The 21,237-nt window shown below is 48.2% G+C and overlaps 2 protein-coding genes and 1 pseudogene across 2 annotated transcripts in view; 2 read left to right on the forward strand and 1 right to left on the reverse strand.

The window, feature by feature from the left end:
• The window catches only part of LOC144953326 (uncharacterized), a 30,602-nt pseudogene extending 12,009 nt beyond the window's left edge, over positions 1–18,593 (forward strand).
• The window catches only part of LOC144953332 (uncharacterized), a 446,639-nt gene that overhangs the window by 47,103 nt on the left and 378,299 nt on the right, over positions 1–21,237 (forward strand).
• Positions 1–21,237, reverse strand: part of LOC144953325 (uncharacterized) — a 378,709-nt gene that overhangs the window by 23,959 nt on the left and 333,513 nt on the right. The gene's annotated exons all lie outside the window — the stretch shown is intronic.

Below are 21,237 nucleotides of genomic sequence, written 5' to 3' on the forward strand. Positions count from 1 at the left end.
GATTTTATTGGCCCTTGTTAACCCACCGAGCCACCCGTGTGTGTGTGCGGGCCAGCAAGGCGCTCCTAACCCACTCTTTGGTGGCGTGCAGCCCTACTCTATGCCGCGCTCTCTGCTAAACCGCTTTCCTACTCGTCCTTACCCCGAACTAACCCTCTCCCACGGATCCTACTCTCCGCTCTGAGGCCTTGTAAGGCGCGCAACACGATACCGTCTGTAGTCCCTGGTGACCTTGCGGCGCTCAGATCGTCCTGCAGACAATCTAGCGGCTCGCCCGATGACTCCTTCGTCGCCGACTCCGTGTCCAAACTCCAGAAGAAGAGACTTCCCTACTGCCCCTGCGTTTTCTTTTAAGCTATCCACATCAAAGGCTAGGTGCCCCCGTCCCGACCACCTTGGTCTCTCGACCAATCCTGAGCCTAGGATTTCCCGCTCTTTTGCGATCCCGCCGGCCTTTGACCTTTCGACCAATCGGTCGTCCCGGGTCCTGATCCCAGCTATCTGCCCTGCTGACCCGTGTTTGTGTTTGTATGCGTTTCTAACTGCGGGGCTCTCTGAGCTCGCCGTGGTCGTGCGATCTCAAATCCGCCCACGGCGCCGCAGTGTTACTTGGCCTGGGAAGGGTCCTGTCCAATTCCCTGGCCCTGAGAAACCGTGGGGTAACCCCCCCTAGGGGGCCCTCGGGTGAAAACTCAGGGTAGGTGACCCGACCACGAGGCCCTACGTGGGTGCGGGTGCGTGTTTATGTGGGGGGGGTGATGGGGGGCAGTGCGGCGGTGGAAGCCGGGCGGCTCCCTGGCTCGGCAGAGCGGCCCCGTCGCTGTGGCACCACAGCTATACATTGTAATGCTTTAAAATAACACTACAAACTAGTGTTATAGCTACCTATATTCTTCTTGTTCGTCCATCAAAGTTGATGATGACCAAGGCACGTTTGTCATTATGTTGGGTTTTGATGAGTGCGCAAATGGCTGAAGAGGCCAATCCGAGCCCGGAATTCCCTGTGGTACACTGGACAGGTCAGGGAGGATGCAGAGCTCTGAGGTGCCGCCACACGTCCTTCCTTGGTAGATTTGCGCTGCTGCCTCTTCAAGATGGCACAGGAGCGTCTCCTACTCTCACAGAGGACTGCACCGTCCTGTACTTTTCTTCTCCAGGCAGGTCGGTCCTGTGCTAGGGATTCCCAGCTTTTAAGGTCGAATCCAAAGCTCTTCAAGGAAGCTTTCAGGGTGTCCTTGTAGCGCTTTTTGGGGCCACCTTGTGCTCGCTTGCCATTCCTCAGCTCGCCAAAGAAGACTTGTTTTGGAAGTCTCGCGTAGGGCATTCTGGTCACGTGGCCAGTCCATCTAAGCTGTTCCTTCGCAAGCAAGGTGTAGATGCTGGGGATATTTGCCTTGCTGAGGACTTCCGTGTCAGGGATTCTGTCTTGCCACTTGATCCTCAGCAGTTTCTTCAGACAGCTCAAGTGGAAATGATTCAATTTCTTGGCATGGCGCTGGTAAACTGTCCAGGCTTCGCACCCATACAGAAGAGTTGGTAAGACAACAGCCCGGTAGACCTTCAGTTTTGTCTCCTGCTTGATGCCAGTCCTTTCCCATACCGAGTCACGTAGACGTCCAAAGGCTGCACTGGCCTTAACAATCCTGATGTTAACTTCATCATCTATGTGCACAGCGCGAGATAGTGTACTACCAAGGTAAGTAAACTTGTCAACGGCTGAAAGCTTTTGCCCATTCACAAAGATGGTTGGCTCAGTGTAGGGTTTCCCAGGAGCAGGTTGGTATAGGACTTCAGTCTTCTTTGTGCTGATTGTTAGGCCGAAGTTGTTGCAGGCTGAGGAGAGGTGGTCCATACTGTCCTGTAGATGTTTATTTGAGTCAGCAGCCAGAGCACAGTCATCAGCAAACAAAAGTTCTCGAACAGTGATTTCCTCCACTCGAGTTTTGGCTTGCATTCTCCGCAGATTGAATAGCCCACCGTCAAAACGGTAGATGAAGTTAATCCCAGTGTTGTGGTTCTGGAATGAGTCTTGCAGCATGGCAGAAAACACCATGCTGAAGAGCGTTGGCGCTAAAACGCAGCCTTGCTTCACCCCGTTTGTGATTGGGAACGGACCAGAGAGTTCTTGCTGGTCTCTGACGCTGGCCATCATGCCATCATGGAGTTTGCGCACAATGCCAATGAACTTGTCTGGACACCCAAACTTGGCCATGATTTTCCATAGGCCCTCCCGGCTGACTGTGTCGAATGCTTTTGTTAGATCAACGAAAGCCATATATAGATCAACATTTTGTTCTTGGCATTTCTCCTGTAACTGCCGGGCAGTAAATACCATGTCAGTGGTTCCGCGGTCTTTTCTGAAACCACACTGACTCTCAGGTAGCAGACCCTGGTCTAGGTGGACAATTAGGCGGTTCAGAAGGATTCTTGCCAAGATTTTGCCAGCGACTGATAGTATGGAGATGCCTCTATGGTTGTCGCAGTCCTGCCGATTGCCTTTCCTTTTATATAGATTGATTATAGTAGTGTCCTTGAACTCCTTGGGAACAGCTTCTAATTCCCACAGAGACTGGAAGAAGTCGGTCAGTTTCTCAACTAAGCGAGGCCCTCCAGCCTTGTAGATTTCTGCTGGAATGGCATCGGACCCTGGAGCTCTGCCTGACGAGAGGAGTGTTATGGCTTTGCTGGTTTCCTCAATGGATGGTAGAACAGCCAGGGACTGGTTTATTTCAACTTGAGGCAGTCTCGCAATTGCTTCCTCATTTATGCATGATGGCCGGTTGAGGACCGCGCTGTAGTGTTCGACCCATCTTGCAAGTATTTTGTGCTTCTCCGTGAGGAGTGTTGTTCCATTTGAATTCAGGAGAGGTGAAGTTCCTGAGTGTTGCGGACCATAGAACTGCTTGAGTGCATAATAGAGGCACTTGGTGTTGTTACTGTCAGCGTAGGATTGGATCTCCTCGGCTTTTACGCACAGCCAGGCGTCTTGCATGACTCTGAGTCTCTGCTGGACAATCCTGCGAATGTTGAGGAAGGCAGTTTTCTTTAAACTTGAGCTGCTGTCATTCAGATATGCTTTATGCAGGCGGTGTTTTTCGTCAAGGAGTGCTCGGATTTCTGCATCGTTCTCATCAAACCAATCTTAATGTGTACGTAATGGAACACCAAGTGATTCAAGGGCTGTAGAATGCAGCACGGTCTTGAGAGCAGTCCAGTCTGCCTCAGCGTCTGTATGCTCGAAGCTTAGAGACTCCAGGTGATGATCTAGAGCCTCAACAAAGGCCAGTCTGGTGTGTTCCTGTTGTAGGCGAGTGATGTTAAGACGCTTGACGCGTCTATTTCCTTGTGGGCGTCTGGGAGGCTTAATCCGGATGTTCAGTTTGGAGATGATGAGACGATGGTCAGTCCAACATTCAGCACCGCACATTGCCTTGGTCACCCTGACATCGTGCCGGTCGCTCCTCCTCATGATGACGTAGTCAATCAAGTGCCAGTGGTGTGAACGAGGATGCATCCATGATGTTTTCTTGCGCTTTGGTAGTTGGAATATCGTGTTGGTGATGAGCAGGTCAAACTCAGAGCATGTTTTCAGCAGTAGAAGACCGTTGCTGTTACATTTTCCAATGCCATGTGCACCTATGACTCCATTCCATGATTGATGGTCACTTCCAACTCTGGCGTTGAAATCACCCAGTATCAGGAGTTTGTCCGAGCTGGCTGTGGCAGCAATAATGACTTCCAGGTCATTATAAAACTTGGTTTTGACCTCGTCAGAGTTGGTCATGGTAGGGGCATAGGCACTGATGATGGTGGCCACCTTTTTACCCAATAGGTGGAGCTGTAAGGTCATTAAACGGTCGTTTATCCCCTTGGGTTGGCTTGCCAATTGGTTGACCAGGTGGTTTTTTACTGCAAAACCAACACCAGCATCACGTCTCTCCTCCTGGCCTCGTCCGCTCCAGAAGAATGTGTAACCTGCACCCACTTCAGTCACTTGCCCAGTATCGGCCAGTCGGGTCTCACTAAGGGCAGCAACATCCACATTGTATCTGGCGAGCTCTCTCCTCACGAGGGCGGTGCGTCTCTCAGGTCTTTTTGATCCAGATGTGTCCATCAAAGTGCGCACATTCCAGGCGCCAACAGTGAGTGGTATCACTTTGGTCTTTTTCATTTTATTTGTTTTTGTTTTTCGACCGCAAGTATGGGATCCCGCCAGCTGCGGTAGGCTGGCCAGGATGTTTTGAAGCAGACAATGTTTAGGGTACCTTTTCTAACCCTTTCCTCACTACGGAGGTGAGCAGTGCGATCCTGAAAAGGGCTGCTCAGTCACTCAGGGTGCTGCCGGACTTCACTGCTGCTTCGGTCCAGTGAGCGAACGACCAATATCCTGAGCCGCCTGGGTGCAGGTTTGCAGCTACAGCTTCCAGCATATCCGTGCCTGCTGCTTCGTCGCTCACCCATCGCCACAGGACTTGGATAATGACGATGGTAAATAAAGTGCCATGACTTGCGCAGAGAACTTGGATTTAAGTGAGGGTGATTTGCGCAGCGTCAACCTCACTCTCTCGACCAGCCGCATCTGTACCCAGTGGCAAGACGTAGTCAAGACGACTGGAGATGGTCCTGGTTGCAGTGGAAGGTCCAAAGACCCGTTTTGGTGGAATTTCCTCCACCAGGGGTTCCACACGCCCAGGCTCAGACAAGCTGAGTTTGCCAGGTTAGTTAACCGCCGCCCGGGGTTCGGCGTTGGCAGCTGCTGACTGTACCGACTCACCAGGGATGTTGAGCCTGGTGTGCGCCTACGGTAGCAGCTAGAGGGCCGGGCCAGATGGAACAAGCCTGAGGCACAACTAGCTGGTCAGACACTAAGCTACCTATAATGTTGTGAACTCTAACAATATAAGCTATAAGCGATACATTTTAACGCTATAAAATAACATCATAAACTAGTGTTACAGATTAGAACACCGTACATTGAAGTGTTATATTCGAATTCGAATTATTAGCTTCACACCGTGGTTCTATAGGAATCACACTTTGTTCGTCAGTATGTAAACATGTTTGTATGTAACATGTATGCATGTAACATGTATGTATCTAATATGGACGTGCGAACCAAGGGTGCAATATGTGAAACATGAAGGTGCATGGTCAGGATGGGATTAAAATTATTTGAATAACACTTTGGTGGTATTAGGATCAAGCTATCCACTGCTGGATAAATGTTCCATCTCAATGGCATCAAATAGCAAAATTCAGTATGAATATGTAAAATATTCGCACAAACCCAATATTAGCCCGTGAAATAATGAATCGTTACAATTGTAATGACTCCGGACTCACACTGCAGAGGGTTATTTTATTTAGCCGTTAACGCGGTTTCAGACCCCAGGCGTCACGATATAGCAACGACGACGAGACAGCAACCAGCCAACACAGCCCCAAACCTCGTTCCTCCCCCTCTCTCATTCTCGGCGTGAACCTCCGCCCACACTTGGTCTCGCCTTCCCTTCTCGAACTCTCTCTATCTTGTTGTCACCACTTGTCCCTGAGTTGATGCACTATCTTTACATCACCCACCTCTGTGACCTCTACCTGACCCTGTCATGGGCGGAGCAACTTAGGGGATTTTCCCGGTGGCACCTGTGGGCAATACAACCATGCCCTGTCCCCCACTGCCCATGGAAGCACGTGTTCCCGCCGCCCCGAGTTCTTTTCATTAGCGGATTGCGCTCTGGTGGGGAAAGGTCCTCGTTATGAATCGTTTCGCAACGTTCAGGTCCAGAATACCGAAGTAGTATATAGTACGGTGTAGACTCGTGTAATGTAAGAGAATAAAGTGTAGCTGGAAGCATATTGTATTTTTTGCGACGTAGAATTGTAATGTATTACTTACTGTTAGTAGCTGAGCTTATTGAAGAGTATATTTAGTATACTGATGATACTATGTAGTTTATACTTCATATAAACTACATAATAGAAAGCTTTAAATCGAAAAATATGTAGTTTATACTTTAGTTGTTTACGTGGTGGTTTAGTAACTGCAGCTACATACTATTAACATTCCTTCTCTTTAATAATGTTACCCCTACCCCCTCCCTTTGTTGCTGCTAATCCTGCATAATGCACGGGCATGATGACTTTAAACCCCCCGCCAAACCTCCTACGCATTTCACAAGTAGTACTAATCGCATATCTGCATTTGCCATAAATATGCTAAATTCCTCTTGATATGCAAATTATTTTGTCAAGGCGCCCTTCCCCCCTCCATCCCAGCTTAAATAGTCGCTCCAAGCCTGGAGTGTGTCATTCAGACTGTCTACTCGACAGACCTGCTCTCCACCTGAGGATGGCTGCTTGCGTTGTGGCCGAAACGTCGTGATAATTATTTTATTATGTTTTATTTTCATAATTTTATTATTTCCATTCTACGTGACTTTACCGAAAGAACCAAGAAGATGAACACTATAAACAATAACACTAAACATTAAACGGTTTTATAATTTATAGCACCATAAACGGAGGTACGGTATTTAAATCTCATTAGAAGTATTTAAATCGCACTCTACAGATATGTATGTAAATTATCTGTTCAATCGAACCGGGGGTCGGATATGTGAACTGTGGGGGGTAAATGGCAAGAATCGCATTCAAATTTTAGAATAACAATATGGTCGTAGTAGCATTTTAATGGGCTTGAATGTATGTTATGTGCAAATGCAAATCGTTAGTCGTAAATGCGAGGGAGGGGTTAAGAGGTGCGCGTTTAATCCAGTGTTAACATTTATTTTAGCATCATATTTAAGGACACTGTTGTTGATAATAATTCGTCTGGACATGGCACATGCCTTGTTTTACTCGATCAACCAAAATTAGCACAATGTCGGTCATACAGGAGTGTGATTTCATTCATGAGTAGTATTCACAGAGCCCCGATGACACTAACCTACCTAAAGTTATGGTTAAACAAAGTAATCTTGAGTGACTTAATTCTCAGCTCAGACATGATCATCGCAATACTTTCCAAAGAAGTGTGGGGTCCTGCGAGAGCAGGTCCTGACTTCAAACAGCTGGGCAGCAGAATCGGAAGTAGCTGCGCCGCCCTCGAAATGTGATGTTGCTGCTGTTGTTGTCGCTGCTGTTGTTGCTGCTGTAGTTGCTTCTGTTGCTGTGATATACGCAGGGAGGTGGTGTTCCGTGATGGGATGACGCCTTTGATTAAAGCCTCTGATCAAACTCACCCGATTGACGCCCATGATCGTCGCATTTGATCAACTCTTATATTGTAGACTCTCACATGTTAAGCTCTATCATAATGAAACATTATATTATAACCTATGAACTACAACCTATCCATTGTAACGCTGTAAAAGAATATTACCTATTGGGTTTCACTCCCTCGTCGAGAAGGCCGCTCTCTTCCTTTTCTAAAGTTAAATGCTAATTTCTCTGCATTCACTATAAATCGAGGACAAAATGTTTATTCAAAATAAGCGCACAATTACACACTGAGATGCACTTACATATTCATGCATGAAGCACAATGGGCACATTACCCTTCGGTATGTTAATAGACATGCGGAATGTGCCTTCCAAAATTAACAATCGAATGCAAATATCCTGAAAGACAAAGGATCGGATCCAAGGGGCGGGAGTTATAAGGCGGCTCAGAAGCAGAGCTCAATGCCATTTCGAGAGAGAACTTGATGAGATTGGAAGCTCGACTCGTCGCTCTGCTGATCGCCCTTCAACCGCGAGACAACGCAGCCTGGCGAGCACAATTGCTGTGTCGACAGTTAGGCGACTTTGCGTCGGGAGAGGTCGTGGCGACATCTTCAGACGGGTTCCAGACATCGACATACCGTGAATCTCCAAGTAAGTGTCTATTTTCGCGGATGAACTCTTAAACGTTTTCGTCGTTAAATTATCGGGATTTTTTTGCCTCTCGGTTAGACGCGAGTCTCGTTCTTGTTTTAGCAGTTAACAAAATCCAAAACTCAACGTTAAACATCTTTGCGGCCGATAGCGTACTTTTTACTCAATTACACCGCTGCTGTTACTACGCTCACATGGAGCAGAGAGGCTCTCCACAGCCTCACGTACACGGAGGCAAGAAGCCATTCAATTGCTCTGTGTGTGAGAAGTCCTTTTCACGGTCATCACATCTTAAGAGACACCAGAGAACACACACGGGCGAGAAGCCGTTCCTGTGCTCTGTGTGTGGGAAGAAATTTGCAAACTCATCGCATCTTCAGAGTCACCAGAGAACACACACGGGCGAGAAGCCATTCCTGTGCCCTGTGTGTGGGAAGAAATTTGCAAACTCATCGCATCTTCAGAGTCACCAGAGAACACACACGGGCGAGAAGCCATTCCTGTGCTCTGTGCGTGGGAAGACATTTGCACAGTCATCACATCTTCAGAGTCATCAGAGAACACACACGGGCGAAAAACCATTCCTGTGCCCTGTGTGTGGGAAGAAATTTGCAAGGTCATCACATCTTCAGATTCATCAGAGAACACACACGGGCGAGAAGCCATTCCTGTGCTCTGTGTGTGGGAAGGCATTTTCACAGTAGTCAACTCTTAACAGGCATCAGAAGGTCCACAATGATAGGAAACTGAAATCAAAAGCTGAAATTCAAGGTGCTGCAATGAGTCCTGAAGAAGTTTCCACCTTCGATCCCATGCAGTTGGATCCCGAGAGATGGCTGGATGTAATGGAGTGGCTCCAGGGTCAAACAGAGAGCCCGGGGTGACTGAAAAAATATTACGTCATGTGGTTATACCTATTAAGCCGTATCGAGTACTTTTGTGTGTAATTTTGACCGCTTTAGTTTTCCAATTTTTTTGAGAGTTTCGTAACTTGCACATTGGTGGTTTGTAATGTTATCGGATTACTTGCCGAAGTGGTGTGATGAGGACTGGTTGTGAGAGGGTTCAATTGTAGTCGTTAAGTGTTCCTGTTGAGCTAAAGTTGAAATGCGTCTGTAGGTACATCTTTACTCAACATTTTAAACTTTTTTTTCAAGTATATAACTTTTTTTGATTGGTATTAATCGACTTCAGATAGCCGATTCCAGGATGTACATTGACGCGTTCGTTGAATATATGGCCTTGACTTCAACATAGACGCACAGTGAACAAATGTGGTGAAATCATGGGAATGATACTTTAACCCTTTGGTATTCCTGTAACGGAAATGGTTTGCATTGTACTGGAAATGTGTGAACATAGGACATAATAAATATTCCCTTCGAGTTTTGACGTAAAAATGATTGCAGATGAATAAAAACGTATTTTTAACAAATGTTTGTCCGGTCTTTATTTTATAATGTTCCTAGCAAAAACATGTTAAGAGAATTTCAGGTGGAGGATCTCCGTCACACAAGTGTGCCCTTAACCGGCAGCATCTTGGCTGTCTACCCGATTAACAAATGTTCCTTGAGGGGAAAGGTCCCCGTAGTTAATCGTTCATCAACCTACCAGTCCCTAATCCCGAAGTATGTCGGGGATAAACTGTACTTTATAACATGTAAACTGTAATACTATAAACTATAACACTAAACATTAAACGATTATAAACTAGTGTTTTAATTTATAACCATATAAACGGAGCGAAGGTATTATAATATCATTAGAAGCATTAGAATCACAGTCTGGTCGTATAAGAATCACGCACAATTCGTCTAGAAAAGGCAGGTATCCTAAAGAAGTATGAGTTCATTCATGAGTAGTATTCACTAAGCCACGATTGCACTAACCTACACACAGTTATTATTAAACAAAGTAAACATTAGTCGCTCATCCCAGCTCAGACATGATCATAGCAATTATTTCCAAATCCGTGTCGGGTCCCACGAGAACAGGGCACGTCCACATATTCTCAAATTGTAAACTCACATTGCATACTCTAACATTATAAACTCTATCAATATAACCTTTAAACTATGAGCTATACATTGTAACGCTTTAAAATAACACTATAAACTAGTGTTATAGTAAACTATAATGTTGTGAACTCTAACAATATAAGCTATGAGCGATACATTATAACGCTATAAAATAACATAATTAACTAGTATTACAGATTAGAACACCGTACATTGAAGTGTGATATTCGAATCTCATTAGAATTCTTAGATTCACACCGTGGTCCTATAAGAATCACACTATGCTCGTGAGTATGTAACAACATGTCTGTATGTAATATGCATGAATATAATATGTCTTTATGTAACATGTATGCATGTAAAATGTATGTATGTAATATGGACGTGCGAACCAAGGGTGGAATATGTGAAACGACTACAAACATCTGGGCAGCAGAATCGGAAGTAGCTGCGTCGCCCTGGAAATGTGATGTTGCTGCTGTTGTTGTCGCTGCTGTTGTTGCTGCTGTAGTTGCTTCTGTTGCTGTGATATACGCAGGGAGGTGGTGTTCCGTGATGGGATGACGCCTTTGATTAAAGCCTCTGACCAAACTCACCCGATTGACGCCCTTGATCGTCGCATTTGATCAACTCTGATATTGTAGACTCTCACATGTTAAGCTCTATCATAGTGAAACATAATATTATAACCTATGAACTACAACCTATCCATTGTAACGCTGTAAAAATTAACCCGTAAAAACAACGTTTTTCACTATAAATCCTTTATATGCGTGGCGGCTAGAGTCCTCTCGTCCTCTGGCTTGAGATTGCTGTCACCTTTGGGTCAGATGATTGCCTGCCACCATTAAGCAATTGGTAATTAAATATAATTATTTTTTTCCTAAAAAGTGTACAATTTTGGAAGAAAAAAATTCACGAAAATAAATTGTCACGCACAACGAGTCTGTGTGCAAAATGTCAGCTCGATTGGATCACGGGAAGTAGGTTAAAGACCGACTGAAAGATTTGCACGGTCGTAAGCGTGCAAGCAAGCAAGCAAGTGAACTTAATATAAAGGATTTTAAAAATAACCCGTAAAAACAAAGTTTTTCACTATAAATCCTTTATATGCGTGGCGGCTAGAGTCCTCTCGTCCTCTGGCTTGAGATGGCTGTCACCTATGGGTCAGATGATTGCTTGCCACCATTAAGCAATTGGTAATGACATACAATTTTTTTTTCATAAAAGTGTAAAATTTTGGGGGAAAAAATGTCACGAAAATGAATTGTCATGCACAACGAGTCTGTGTGCAAAATGTCAGCTCGATTGGATCACGGGAAGTGGGTAAAAAAAACGACTGAAAGATTTGCACGGTCGTAAGCGTGCAAGCAAGCAAGCAAGTGAACTTAATATAAAGGATTTAAAAAGAATATTACCTATTGGGTTTCACTCCCTCGTCGAGAAGGCCGCTCTCTTCCTTTTCTAAAGTTACATGCTAATTTCTCTGCATTCACTTTAAATCGAGGACAAAGTTTTTCCATTTATTCAAAATAAGCGCACAATTACACACTGAGATGCACTTACATATTCATGCATGAAGCACAATGGGCACATTACTCTTCGGTATGTTAATAGACATGCGGATTGTGCCTTCCAAAATTAACAATCGAATGCAAATATCATGAAAGACAAAGGATTGGATCCTAGGGGGGGAGTTATTAGGCGGCTCAGAAGCAGAGCTCAATGCCATTTCGAGAGGGAACTTGATGAGGTTGGACGCTCGACTCGTCGCTCTGCTGATCGCCCTTCAACCGCGAGACAACGCAGCCTGGCGAGCACAATTGCTGTGTCGACAGTTAGGCGACTTTGCGTCGGGAGAGTTCGTGGCGACATCTTCAGACGGGTTCCAGACATCGATATACCGTGAATCTCCAAGTAAGTGTCTATTTTCGCGGAACGTGTTCGTCGTCAAATTAGTGGGATTTTTTGGCGTCTCGGTTAGATGCGAGTGTCGTTCTTGTTTTAGCAGTTAACAAAATCCAAAACTCAACGCTAAACATCCTTGCGGCAGATAGCGTACTTTTGACTCGATAACACCGCTGCTGTTACTACGCTCACATGGAGCAGAGACGCTCTCCACAGCCCCACGTACACGGAGGCAAGAAGCCATTCAATTGCTCTGTGTGTGGGAAGACATTTTCATGGCCATCACATCTTCAGAGACACCAGAGAACACACACGGGCGAGAAGCCGTTCCTGTGCCCTGTGTGTGGGAAGACATTTGCACACTCGTCACATCTTCAGAGTCATCAGAGAACACACACGGGCGAGAAGCCATTCCTGTGCTCTGTGTGTGGGAAGGCATTTGCACAGTCATCACATCTTCAGAGTCATCAGAGAACACACACGGGCGAGAAGCCGTTCCTGTGTTCTGTGTGTGGGAAGGCATTTAAACTTTCAGCAAACTGCCAACGCCATCAGAAAACACACACAGGTGAGAAGCCATTCCTGTGCCCTGTGTGTGGTAAGACATTTGCACACTCTTCAACTCTTCAGAACCATCAGAGAACACACACGGGCGAGACGCCATTCCTGTGCCCTGTGTGTGGGAAAGCATTTGCACGGTCATCAACCATGAACAGGCATCAGAAGGTTCACAATGATAGGAAACTGAAATCAAAAGCTGAAATTCAAGGTGCTGCAATGAGTCCTGAAGAAGTTTCCACCTTCGATCCCATGCTGTTGGATCCCGAGAGATGGCTGGATGTAATGGAGTGGCTCGAGAGTCAACCAGAGAGCTCGGGGTGACTGAAAAAATATTATGTCATGTGTTTATACCTATTAAGCCGTATCGAGTACTTTTGTGTGTAATTTTAGTTTTACAGTTTTTTTTAGTTTAATGACGTGCACAGTGGTGGTTTGTAATGTTATCGGATTACTTGCCGAAGTGGTGTGAAGAGCACTGGTTGTGAGAGGGTTTGATTGTAGTCGTTAGGTGTTCCTGTTGAGCTAAAGTTGGCGTCTGTAGGTACATCTTTACTCAACATTTTAAACGGGTTTTTCAAGTACATAGCTTTTTTAATTGGTATTAATCGACTTTAGATATACGATTTAAGGATGTACATTGATGACGCGTTCGTTGGATATATGGCCTTGACTTCAACATAGAGGCACAGTGAACAAATGTGGTGAACTAATAAGGAAATCATGGGGAATGATACTTTAACGCTTTGGTATTCCTGGAACGGAAATGGTTTGCATGGTACTGGAAATGTGTGAACATAGGACATAATAAATATTCCCTTCGAGTTTTGACGTAAAAATGATTGCAGATGAATTAAAAACGTATTTTACAAATGTTTGTCAGTTCTTTATTTTATAATGTTCCTAGCAAAAACATGTTCAGAGAATTTCAGGTGGAGGATCTCCATCACACAAGTGTGCCCTTAACCGGCAGCATCTTGGCTGTCTACACGATTAACACGTGTTCCTTGAGGGGAAAGGTCCCCGTAGTTAATCGTTCATCAACGTACCAGTCACTAATCCCTAAGTATGTCGTTGATAAACTGTACTCTATAACATGTCAACTGTAACACTATAAACAATAACACTAAACATTAAACGATTATAAACAAGTGTTTTAATGTATAACCATATAAACGGAGGTAAGGTAATATTAGTAGAAGCATTAGAATCACAGTGTGGTCTTATAAGAATCGCACTCTGCTCATATGTATGTATAATGTACGTGCAAGGATCGGATAAAAATTATTACAATTACAACATGGTCATTTTACAATCACGATTTTCACTGCTAGATGTCATCGAATAACAAAATAAGGAACTCATCTTCTGGTTCTTTCGGTAAAGTCACCGAAAGAACCAGAAGATGAATCCCTGCAGTCACGAAAGCTTTAAATCGAAAAATAGGGAATTATTTATATAAATACACGCACAAACCCATTATAAACTCATGAGATTATGAATCGTTACAATTATTATAACAATCACAAATTGGGACAAAGAGAAATTCCAACAAGCAAAACACCACGCTCACGTGACGAATTCTTAAACAAACTGCTACACTCAAGTGACAAAACTGAACAAAAAAATTGCCGCAATAAAAATAACAACATCAATGGACAAATACAAAAATCAGACAACACACGCATGTTAGTAGCTGTTAGAAGAAGACAACACCTAGCACCTTCAACTATACACATCATACAGCCAACTCGTAAATGGGGCGGTATATGACAGCCTGCGCTGCTGTCGACGGGGCCAAGCAGCGAGTGTTTAACTCCATTGTTTCATAATCCGTGTCATCACCCGGCCACAGCGCCTGAGCCAAACTACATCTCCCGAACAAGGCAGCCTTCCCTATGCTGTGTATATTAGCAGTTTATTTTCGGACGCACTTGAAGATAACAATTCGTCTAGAAAAGGCAGGCGACTTGTTCTACCAACACGATTTCAAATTTCTATCCGAAAGAAGTACGAGTTCATTCATGAGTAGTATTCACTAAGCCCCGATGGCACTAACCTACACACAGTTATGATTAAACAAAATAAACATTAGTCGCTCATCTCAGTTCAGACATGATCATAGCAATTATTTCCAAATCCGTGTCGGGTTACACGAGAACAGGGCACGTCCACAAACTATAAAATTTTAAACTCACATTGTATACTCTAACATTATAAACAATATAACCTTTAAACTATGAGTTATACATTGTAACCCTTTAAAATAACACTACAAACTAGTGTTATAGTAAACTACAATATTGTGAACTCTAACAATATAAGCTATGAGCTATACATTATCTATATATATAAAATCGTGAATCTGTCTGTCTGTGTGTGTGTGTGTCGCCGGCAAAACAACCTCCTACCTCCTCGCGGTGCCGGACGGGCAACACTGTCGTGGGCAGTGCTGTGGGGGGAGGGCCAATGCCCATTGGCCTCTCCCCTCATGGCGTCTGTGACCACCACAGTGGCTAAACGGGGGCTCTGGACGGGTGCGAGGGGCTGGTAACCCCTCCACCTTCAATTAACCACCACTAAACTACGAATTAAACATAAACCTGTAATTAATAAGCTTGTGCCGGAGGCCCCGGGGGGTCAGGCTTTTATGACGTCTCCTGGCCAAACCCCATTTGGCGGAGCCAGGAGATTGAATTTTAACCCTCGGGGCTTCTCCAGAAACAACGAAAAACCATTGCGGATGGCCACGTGGAATGTTCGAACGCTCACTGCGGAGGAGAGGCTGCCACTCCTCTGTCGGGAGCTGGACCGGTACCGCCTGGATCTCTGTGGCATTCAGGAGGTCCGGTGGACCGGTTCTGGCTCCTGCCACCATGAGGGGTGGACAGTCCTCTACTCGGGGCAGGAGACTGCCAAACAACAGGGTGTGGCTCTTCTTCTGAACAAAAGAATGAAGGGGGCGTGGGAGCGTGGCGGTGAGGTGTGGGAAGCTGTAAGCCCCAGGATACTTTGGGCTCGCCTTCCCATCAACCAGAGGCGAGGAGTGGTGGTCGTGGTTACTTATGCCCCCACCGAAGACGAACATCCGTGGAGGGATGCAGGCAAAGCCGATGAGTCGGACGCTTTCTATGACCTCCTGTCACAGGTGCTGGCTAAAGTGGCCACTCGGGACAGAGTCATCTTGTTGGGTGACTTCAATGCCCGAGTTGGTCATGATGCTGGCACCTGGTCTGGAGTGATTGGAAGGCATGGGCCAGATCAGCTCAATAATAACGGTAGGAGGCTGCTAGATTTTTGTGCAGCCCATGGGCTTGTAATTACCAACACGCTCTTCCGGCATCGGCGCATCCACACAACATCATGGATGCATGCCGGGTCCAAGCAAGAACATCTGCTGGACTACATAGTGACGGACCAGCGGATGCGAGCCCATGTCCTTGACACCAGGACCTACCGTGGAGCTGATCTGCCCTCTGACCATCGACTAGTCATCTGTAAGATGCGCCTGCCATTCTTCCACTCCGGTGGTGGGTGTACACCCAGGATCCCATTCCAACCAAAAGTGGCCTGGTCTAAGTTAGCTGATGAAAGTTGCAAGCGAGAATTTCATCATCGCTTGCAGCTGGGGTTGGCATCGTCCCCCACTCCACCTGATGTCGAGGGTAAATGGGCGAGGTTTAAGACTGTGACTCATGCAGCTGCAATGGCTGCTTTGGGTACTCGGTCCAGACCTCCCCGGGAACCCTGGCTGACGGAGGAGGTGTTCAGGTTAATTGAGAAAAAGCGACAGGCCCACTCTCATCGCCTACAGCATCCCACGTCAGAGAATGAGGAGGTTTACCGCAGCCTTCGCTCGGAGGTTCGGAGAGCCGTAAGGCGCTGTAAGGATGGGTGGTGGTCGCGGGTTGCTGAGGAGATGGAGTCTGCCTCAGTGGCCCGTGATCACAAATCACTATTTAACTCCATCAAAAAAGTAACCTGCAGCGCCACACCTATTACCATCATTAGAGGAAAAAACGGTGATCCAATCTCCGACCCCCAGGAACTGGTTTGCAGATTTGCTGAGCATTTCTGTGAGGTCCTGGGGGAGGGAAAATCTCTCAGCCAGGAAAACATCATGGCACAAAGTGGGGATAACCCTGCTGAGGCTGCGGTGCCTCAAATATTGGAAGAGGTCACCCCCTGTGAGTGGCTGGCTGAGGTACCAGCTGTTGAGGAAGTACTGAGGGCGATCCGGAGTCTGAGACCAGGGAAGGCACCGGGCAGAGATGATCTCCCAAGCGAAATGCTGAGGGAGGGTGGCGTTTGTGCACAGACTGCCCTATATGACATCATAACAACAGTCTGGACCACTGGACGGGTTCCGCAGGACTGGAAGGATGCCCTGGTGGTCCCCCTCTTTAAGAAGGGGGACCGTACCGACTGTAACAACTACAGGGGCATCTCACTCCTCAGTGTGCCGGGTAAGGTCCTGGCAAGGATTATTCAACATCGCCTTGCTAGGCACGCTGAGGAGAGGCTTGCGGAGCCCCAATGCGGTTTCAGGAAAGGGCGGTCCTGCACAGATGCCATATTTTCTGTCCGTCTGCTACAGCAGAGGTGTAGGGAATTCCAAAAAGACCTACATCTCTGCTTTATTGACCTGGTCAAGGCCTATGATACCATCAGTCGGACTGGGCTCTGGGTTGTTCTTCGTGCTTTCGGAGTCCCTGACCCTCTGCTCACGATCATTAAGGACCTTCATGATGGTGAGCGGGCCCGGGTAAAACTACGTGGCCGGGAGTCGGAGCCTTTCCCTGTACACCTTGGGGTGCGACAGGGATGTCCTCTGGCTCCCACATTATTTAACATCTATTTCGACTGCGTAGTTCGTGAAGCCTTCAATAGCTGTACCGGGGGAATTACCATTTGGTACAGATATAATGGGAGGCTGATCGACGCCCGGGTGCGATCAAGGGATGGCTCCCTATTGGTCAACCACGTTATGTATGCCGATGATTTGGTAATAGCTGCTCATTCAGAAGAGGAGTTGGAGACGCTGCTGCTGAGACTGGAGCGTGCCACTAAGAGGTGGGGCCTTACCATCAGCCCCACCAAAACTAAGCACCTGCCTGGGTATTTTGTACCATCTGGCACTCCACCCCCACAACTCCCAATCGGTGATGGGGCAGTTGTGGAGAGAGTGGAGAGTTTCCCATACCTGGGCAGTGTGCTTATGACCGGCTCCAGTTTATCAGCAGAGGTCTCACTCCGAATCAGTCGAGCGGCAATATCTTTTCATCGGTTGCGTAACGCTGTGTGGAAGCTACCTGGTCTGTCGCTCCGCACGAAGCTTCAGGTCTTCTCGGCCACGGTCATTCCCTCCCTTCTCTACGCTTGCGAAACGTGGACCCCCCTAGTGGAGCATCTTCGCCGGTTGGAAACATTTAGGCTGGCCTGCCTACGATCCATCCTGGGTTTAACCAGGCTGGATTGTGTGAGGAGCTCACAAGTCCTTGAAAGATCTGGGCAAAGTCCTATCAGTGAGCTCCTCCGGCAGGCAAGGCTGCGTTGGCTGGGTCATGTAGCCCGCATGCCCAGCCACCGCATGCCTAAACAGCTTTTGTTCGGCCGGATCGAGGGGGCTAAACGGGCGCGGCACGGGCTAGAGAAGAGATGGAGTGATGTGGTACAGGAGGACGTGGAGCTGAGTGGACTTGCCGATGACTGGTACCAGCGGTGTCAAGATCGGCCTCAGTGGAGGAGGCTCGTGAAGGACGCTACTGGGCAGTTGGAGGCAGTCGCCCTCCAACAACAACGGAGGGCGGAGGAGCGACGCTCACAACAACGAGCGGAGCGCTGGGTGGCTAAAGCACAGCAAGTTGGCACAGTAGGGGGCACAGGTGGTGCATCAGCCACTCGTCTCGGTCATCTCGGTCAGTCGACCCGTGGCACCTGGGTCTGCCCCGTGACCTCCTGCCAGCGGGCGTTCGACACTTCACGTGGCCTCAGGGTGCACATGGCCTGGCACAAGCGTCGTGGTGACGTCACCGCCACTTAGTGGCGAATGGCGGTTGTTGTTGTGTGTCGCCGGACCATACGCACTTTCATTGGACGGCGGTTGCCCCTGGCAACGGGTAGCGACACCTTTGCCGCTTTCATTGGACGGCGGTTGCCCCTGCCAACGGGTAGCGACGCCTTCGCCGCGGGCTGCAGTTTCATTGGACGCCGGTTGCCCCAGGCAACGGGTAGCCACGCCTTCGCCGCTTTCATTGGACGGCGGTTGCCCCTGGCAACGAGTAGCGACGCCTTCGGCGCGGGGTGGACGCCATTTTTAATTTAACTTAAAAATAGGCGCACGCATTAACACGCGACTCTGACGTTAATTCATCAAAGTTTCACGACCGGGTGGCCTATTTAGGCGAGGCCGGAGGCTCTGCACGGTACTACGCCTCGACACCCAGCACGCGACTGTCAGGTAAATGCATAAAAGTTTCACGTCCTCTTCACTCCCCCCCCCACCACAAAATCTTATGAAATCTTTTAAACATTACATAGCAATGACAAAACAACTGTCTCATTACTTTTAAACCCGACGCACCAAGAATCTATTCTTTAAATGTTGACTGTACAAATAGTCATTAAGCTGGCTGAGCGCACTGCCAGTATATAATGTACACTGTAGCCTGCTTATTAAATTGGCTCAGTGTACTGGCAGTCTATAATGTAGACTGTAGCCTGCTTATGAAGCTGACTGGGTGTACTTCCAGTCTATAATGTAGACTGTTGCCTGGTTCTTAAGTAAAGTTAGTCAATTGGTAACACGTAGGCTTTCGCTAACATTATTCATAAACACCGTTATTGGCTTCAGATCGCCTTATTTATTCAAGTGTTGTAACACTCCACCACCCCACACGGCCAATCAGTAAAAAAGTGTCCCGTTGATAAAACTATAATAGTTCACTGCTTTAGCCCACCGGTGTGTTCAAGCGTTAAAACACAACAATTAGCATTTCTGATTAAAAACAACTCTATCATTATGTTTAAACCCCACGCGCCCATAATCGATTCTTTAAATGTTCACTGTACAAATAGTCATTAAGGTCAGGTGTGGGGGTCGCTGGCCCAAGAGATCCCTCCCTCCATCATCCCCTATTCCGTTTGTTACCCCACCTCCCTAATACCCGCTAGGGTTTCGCCGGCCTTCGAACGCGACGCCCTTACCATACGGCTTCACGCAGCGCTCCCACGCTGCAAGCATACGTGCGCACGGCATCATCAATCAGACGCCATACTCCCCCTCTTTACGCCGCTACATACAGCTCTCGCACGCTGCGAGCGTGCGCCCGTCTACAGCCCTGGGCGGCACTCACTCACCCCTGACTACTCGCGTTATGATCGCGCACCTGTATCGCACACGTCGTGAACGTGCGCGCACACACATACAGCTCCACACGCGATACCCACGCTTGCGCCGCTCTGGCCGCTCACGTTACGATCGCGCACCTGGGGTACGCCGATTACGCACGCCGAGAGCTTACGCAAGTAACGAGCACACGCAAGCGGGGCACACGCCGACACAACGACTCAAGCCGCCGCCGTGCGCGCGAGACAAACCGTACAACAATGCGCAGCCAATTACGCGCTCGAGCCGCGGGGTCGGGGGTCAGGGGTCCACCACCGCGCCGCACTTTACGCAAGTAACGAGCACACGCAAGCGGGGCACACGCCGACACGACGACTCGTCCCCTCCCCCACTCGCGCGTGCACGTCAACACAAGTATCGTACAAGGACGATTCTCCTCTCACACGGCTGCGTGGTCACGCCAACACACAAAAGTGCTCTCCCCGGGCGTTAACCCACACACCTCCGTACCCGCACAATCGTACAGAGACCACGGCCTTTACGCATACAACGACCACACACCCACGAATGCAGTGCCCGCTAATCCCACGTTCAAAAACACCCAACAACACGGTTCCGTTACTACGCTCGAGATTTTATTAGCCCTTGTTAACCCACCGAGCCACCCGTGTGTGTGTGCGGGCCAGCAAGGCGCTCCTAACCCACTCTTTGGTGGCGTGCAGCCCTACTCTATGCCGCGCTCTCTGCTAAACCGCTTTCCTACTCGTCCTTACCCCGAACTAACCCTCTCCCACGGATCCTACTCTCCGCTCTGAGGTGTTGTAAGGCGCGCAACACGATACCGTCTGTAGTCCCTGGTGACCTTGCGGCGCTCAGATCGTCCTGCAGACAATCTAGCGGCTCGCCCGATGACTCCTTCGTCGCCGACTCCGTGTCCAAACTCCAGAAGAAGAGAGTTCCCTACTGCCCCTGCGTTTTCTTTTAAGCTATCCACATCAAAGGCTAGGCGCCCCCGTCCCGACCGCCTTGGTCTCTCGACCAATCCTGAGCCTAGGATTTCCGGCTCTTTTGCGATCCCGCCGGCCTTTGACCTTTCGACCAATCAGTCGTCCCGGGTCCTGATCCCAGCTATCTGCCCTGCTGACCCGTGTTTGTGTTTGTATGCGTTTCTAACTGCGGGGCTCTCTGAGCTCGCCGTGGTCGTGCGATCTCAAATCCGCCCACGGCGCCGCAGTGTTACTTGGCCTGGGAAGGGTCCTGTCCAATTCCCTGGCCCTGAGAAACCGTGGGGTAACCCCACTAGGGGGCCCTCGGGTGAAAACTCAGGGTAGGTGACCCGACCACGAGGCCCTACGTGGGTGCGGGTGCGTGTTTATGTGGGGGGGGGTGATGGGGGGCAGTGCGGCGGTGGAAGCCGGGCGGCTCCCTGGCTCGGCAGAGCGGCCCCGTCGCTGTGGCACCACATAGCCCCCCGGGGTGCCAGTCCCCGTCCCGGGTTGACTGGAGCACCTCGCCTGGGTTGCCCCCACG

Source organism: Lampetra fluviatilis, chromosome 74, assembly GCF_964198595.1.
Source record: "Lampetra fluviatilis chromosome 74, kcLamFluv1.1, whole genome shotgun sequence".
Classification (NCBI taxonomy): domain Eukaryota; kingdom Metazoa; phylum Chordata; class Hyperoartia; order Petromyzontiformes; family Petromyzontidae; genus Lampetra; species Lampetra fluviatilis.